The following is a 6,000-nucleotide window of genomic DNA, read 5'->3' on the forward strand; positions in this document are numbered from 1 at the left end:
GAGACACTGGGCTTATTTTGATGTTAGAATCACTGAAAAGCACTCATTCATATGAGGACTAACCACAAACAAAAGGAGTCTCATCCCTCCGGAGACAAGACTCAAAACTCACTCAACTGCACATACAGTATCAGAAAAAAACAGAAATAAAAATGAAGCCAATGTATAGTCTTAGCAACTACATAACAGGCAAGCACCATAGCCTCAGAATCAGCTTTAAAAGGATAGGGTATGTCGGGGGGACAAATTTTACCCTCTAGTAAGTTTTGAAAATAAAAGAGAGAGAAGCCCATCCTCCTCCGCACCTCACCTCCCAGCAGCTAGAAGGTAAGCTCTGTGCGGGCAGGAATTTTATCCAGTTCACTGCTGTATCCTCTGGTACCTAACACTGACTGGCAAGTGTTCACATTTTTTGTCGTTTGTTGAATGAATGCGTGAATAAACAGACTGGAAGTGGCCCTGGGATGACAGGATTGACAGGGTTTTGTTGAGTGTGATAAAGCCTAAGCTAATTCTGTGATAAAGCAAATTGGGTCTTACACTATACCTTACAGGGTTGTTGAGAGATGTACTTTGGAAATATCAGGCATTATGGAAATGTAGAGTTTTCTTTATATAAACCTTAGTGCAAGGAGAGTGGTTGAGTAAAATCATTGCAAAGAGATTTTGAATTCTTTATTGTAATTCCCCAAAGCTAGAGACTCAGAAATAATATGTAAATCAAGAGAAACAAATCGGCCTCTTTTTAATGATTCATCAAGAATAAAAAGACCATCTTACCCAGTGATGGAGTTTTAGATCGATTTGACTTCCAAATTCTGACTACTTACTTGCTACATGCCAGACTTGGAGGGCATTCTAAAATTTCAGATTCCCAAACCCCTCCCGAGATTTACTGAGTCAGGATTGTTGAGAATGAGGTCTGGAAATGTAAATGCTCTCTATGTGATTCTACAGCAATGAGAATTGTGCATGATAATTCCTTATGCCTCCAGTATGACAGAATCCTAACAAAAATATCCCTTCACTTTGCTGTTATAGTCTTTATCCATGACGCTTGGTTATGAATTCCAGAATTCATCTTTACTCCCTCCTTCATACAGAGAAATTCAGGGAAATCTATTGTTGGTGGGCTTACCCCACTGTTTAAAAATACATGCCTGGTCATGCCTAAAACTCAATAGAAAGCACAGCTTAGGGTCAGCAAACTTTTTCTGTGGAGGGCCAGATAATAAATATTATAGTTTCACAGGCCCTCTGTTCTCTGTCACAACTACTCAACTCTGCCATTGTAGTAGGAAATCAATCATAGGCAGTATGTAAACAAGTGGGTATGGCTGTGTTCCAATAAAACTTTATTTATAAAAATAGGCAGTGTACTGAATTTGGCCCACAGATTAATCTGCTGACTCCTAAACTAGAGGTTGGATCACATAATTGACTTTTGAGCTCAGGGGACAGGCCTAGGCGGCAGATATAAATGAAGGAGGCATTACCTAAAAGTGGATAAACTACCCAGGATCAATGAGAAATGAGAGCCAAGGACAGAATACAGGGAAATACTGATATTTTATTATTTTTATTTTTATTTTATTGGGTTTTATTTATTTGAGAGAGAGAGCATGAGCGAGTGGGATGGAGGAGGGGCAGAGAGAGAAGAGGGACAAGCAGACTTCCCGTTGAGCCTGACTGCCTCAGGCAGGTGTGCAGTGGGGTGGGGAGTGACCATCCCAGGACTCTGAGGTCATGACCTGAGCCAAAGTGATATGCTTAACCGACTGAGCCACCCAGTCACACCAACGCTGACATTTTAAAGGATGGGTAGAGATAGAGCAACCTGTACAGGAAATTGAGAATGAATGAAAAATGAAAAAACAGGAGTGTTAGGGCAATCGAAAAAAAAAGAGAGAGAGAGAAACGATCAACATTATCACATGCCACAGAGAGAAGTAATCATTTCGGTCAGCAGCCATCCTTGGCCTGGAATCTAATAAACTCCTGTGTCACATATTTTGAAGTGTTGAATTTATAGTTTTTGCCTTAAATATATTACATCTCAAACTTTGCCTGTTTGTATTGTGGAAGGTAACACAGTGGTGTGTTTAAGTATAAAGACTGATATAAGTTGGTTTAGATTTACATCTAAACTTTTATTTTTCAGAAAAAAACATCCTGTAAGTTTTATTTTCAAACATTTAAAATCATAAATGTGTTTAAAATTGAATAGAAATAAAAAACCCAATTCTAGGTGTTTGGGAGTTTTGCAACATTGGTTTGAATCCTTTCACGATATAGTTATAAACATGGTCAGCTTAGCAACCTCTATACATTGGTCAACCACCAGGAGCCCTTTATTGACAAATATGGACGGGCCATTAAAAGCTCAAAATTGAGAGCATCACAACAGCAAAATTTGGGGGATGGCTTTCTGAGTCAGGCTTCAATCCAGACACAGAACCACACAGTAATTTGAATAGGGTTAAGTTTACCATAAAAAACTATTAACTACAGCAGGAGATTGCCGTAGGGAGGGATTGGATAATAAGAAGTCTAAAGAAGGCTAAAGAATCTGGGAAAAGCAGGGGCACCTGGCTGGCTCCAATGGTAGAGCATGTGACTCTTGATCTCGGGGTCCTGCGTTCGAGCCTCACATTGGGTGCAGAGATTACTTAAAAAAAATACATAATTAAAAAAAAAGTGGGAAAAGCAGGTATGAGGAGGAGCCACTCCCCTTAAGGCTGAGATGGAGCACCCAAAGGAGAGAGCCCTCCCTCTCCAGGCTGAGATTCTGACCTTATCGGAGAGTGCCAGAGGAAGCTGTTGGCTCAGGTACTGCGTGTATTGCAGGAGTCTGGCCCTGGATAAGTTGCCAGCACTACAGAAGCTGGACACTGGAGAAGACATGGGTGCTGCAGAAGCCCACCAAGAGGAGCAACTGTAACAGGAAGGAAAACCCCTTCCTCCTGCACCCGCTGTGACAAAGTATAACATCATGCTAGCTGGCCTAGGAAGAATATTTAAGGGGTCTATCTTAATTTTTGCAGAGTAGGCAGTGAAGGATAAAGCGGGGTTGAGAGGCAACAGATTGATTATTCACACAATGCTCGCGTGCACTTTAACCTAGGAAAGCTCCCTAAGTGACCTCCTATCAACAGCACCTCTGGTTCTGGAATAGGCTCTCTTAAAAAAAAAAAAAATGATGTTTTCCAAATTTTTGCTATCTTGTCCCAAATGTATATTTATTTTCAAGGCAATGAAATACGGGGCAAAGTTTAACTTCAAAATACCCTTGAAGTCATTCTGTTTAACCTCTTACATCCCATCCATTAATTTTATAAATTCCACAAATTTGTAATTTCCAAAAATTTATAAATTCCAAAATCCTAAATATTTCTCAGATGTGTTCATTCTCTATTCTTGCAGTTACCACCCAATTCCAGCCACAATCATTTATCTCTTTTCTAGACTAATACACTAATCACACAGTAGTTTCCCCCCACATTCACCCTAACCTCTATTCAAATCCATTTTCCACTTGGTAGGCAGAATGCTCCTTTTCATTCTGAAATAATTTTAGATTCACAAGAGGTACAGGGAAGGCCTGTGCATTCTTACCTTGGCCTCCCCCAATGCCAACATCATGTACAACTACAGTATAATATCAAAACCCAGAAACTGACATTGGTACAATCCATAGAGCTTATTCATATTTACCAGTTATGCATGCACTGGTGTGTGTATGTACGTTTGTGTGCGTGTATAGAGCTTTATGTAATTTTATCGCATGTGTCACCTTGTATAACCACCACCACAATTAAGATACCACAACTGTATCATCCCCACAAGACTCCCTGATAGCAAGACTCTCTTGTATTATCTTTTTATGGCCACATCCACCCGCTCCTTCATCCCTAACCCATCAGGGGCAGCCACTAATCTCTTCTGCATTTTTATAATTATGTTATTTCATGAAGGTTACACACATGAAATCCTGCAGTATGTATTCTTTTGAGGTGTTTTTTCTCTCCACACAACATAATTTCCTTGTATTTCATCCAAGTTATTGTGTGTGTCAATGTGTTGTTCCTTTTAACTACTTAGTGATATTCCATGGTATGGATGTACCACAGTTAAAAGCATTCACTCACTGAAAGACTGCATGGTAGTTTCTAATTTTTGGCTAGTATGAATAGAACCCTTATGAACATTAATGTACAAATTCCTGTGTGAAAATAAGTCTTCATTTTCTGGGATAAATGCCCAAGAATGCAATTGCTGGGTCGTATGGTAAGTCCATTTTTAGTTTGAAAGTAACTGCCAAACTATTTTCCAGAGTGTGGAGTGCTCTTTTTAAAACACAGAAATCATCCTGTCATCACTTTACATTAAACTGCTCAATGGCTTCCCACTGCTATTATAATTAAGACTAGTTTGTTTTTTTTTTTTAAGATAGACTATAAAGCTTATGTAATATGATTTCCACTGACTTCTCCAGCCTCATCCTCTACCACTTCCCTTGCTCTTGAAGCTCACTAGCCTTTTAAAAATGTCCTCCAACACTCTCCTGCCATGGGGGGTTTGCAAATGTTTCCTCTTTGGGGAGTGCTCTTCTCCCTGGTCCTAGTCCAATTAACTCAAATTCTACTTTTTTTTTCTTGAAGTGTTTATCTCAAGTATACATCTCCTCAGGGAAGCCTCCTTCTAGTCTGCCTCTGGCTCCATGTTTTCATGTTCCTTTCCTTCTCTCGGTTTGAAATTACATATTAATTCCTGTGAATATCTGATCAAATTTTGTCTTTACCTCCAGACTCTAGAATTCATGAGAGCAAGGGTTGTGTTGATTTTTGCTTATTTTTGTCTAGCATATATCACGTGCTCAATAAACACTATTTTTTGGTGGGGCGTCTGGCGCAGTCAGTGAAGTGCTCAACTCTTGGGTTCAGCTCAGGTCCTGATCTCAGGGTCACGAGATCAGGCTCTGCGCTCAGCTGGCAGTGTGCTTGAGATTCTCTCTCCCTCTCCCTCTGCTTCCCCACCCCACTATCTGTCTCTCCCTTAAAATAAATAAATAAATCTAAAAACAAACCAAAAAAACATTAATTTTTGAACAAATGAATGAATTACCTCTTGCAAAGAATTCAACGTCAAAGCCTTAATAACATTTCATAATTGTGTTTGTCCATTATTTATTTAAGATGTATTAACTACTCTAAAGCTGGTGGAAAAAAAAGAGATAATTAGCTACTCTTGTTCAGGGTAGTCTGCTAAGCAATAGATTCTTTTAGCTGAATTTCAGATCCATACATAATTTACATTAGTACATTCTGAAATATCTATTATTTCAGCTAAGATTTATTTTCCAAATATTTCCATCAGAGGAACATTATTGAAAAATAAAAAGGAGAGGTGCCTGGGTGGCTTAGTTGGTTGAGCGTCTGCGTTCTGCTCAGGTCCTGGGTCCTGGGATCCAGCCCCGTGCCGGGCTCTGCTTGGCAGGGAGTCTGCTTCTCCCTCTGCCTCCATGTTCTCTCTCAATCAACCAGTCAATCTTTAAAACAAATAAACAAATAAATGAACAAATAAATAAATAAGAAAAGGATTAAAAGGGCATTTCTAATTCTTTGAAAGTGTTAAGGAGGCTTGGAAATCAAGAAAGGAACAAACATCTGGGGAGCTCTCTGGCTTGATCGTTGTCCTATGAACCTGACAAATCTTTTGCAATCAACACCCAAAGACTTTAGTTTAATATAACCATCATTAAGAAGGTCCATGCTACCTTTCCTGGGGCAGTGTGGTTAAAAACATTCAAGTTAAGTAGAGGTGCCTCCGGGGAGGCACCTGTTTTTGATCTTTGATTCTGTTTATTTATTTATTTATTTTAAAAGATTTTATTTATTTGACAGAGAGAGACACAGTGAGAGAGGGAACACAACCAGGGGAGATGGAGAGGCAGAAGCAGGCTTCCCACTGAGCAAGGAGCCCCACATGGGGCTCAGTCGC

This window comes from Eumetopias jubatus, unplaced genomic scaffold (assembly GCF_037043125.1).
Source record: "Eumetopias jubatus isolate StellerSeaLion01/CBP00866 unplaced genomic scaffold, mEumJub1_p1.0 scaffold_7, whole genome shotgun sequence".
Taxonomy (NCBI): domain Eukaryota; kingdom Metazoa; phylum Chordata; class Mammalia; order Carnivora; family Otariidae; genus Eumetopias; species Eumetopias jubatus.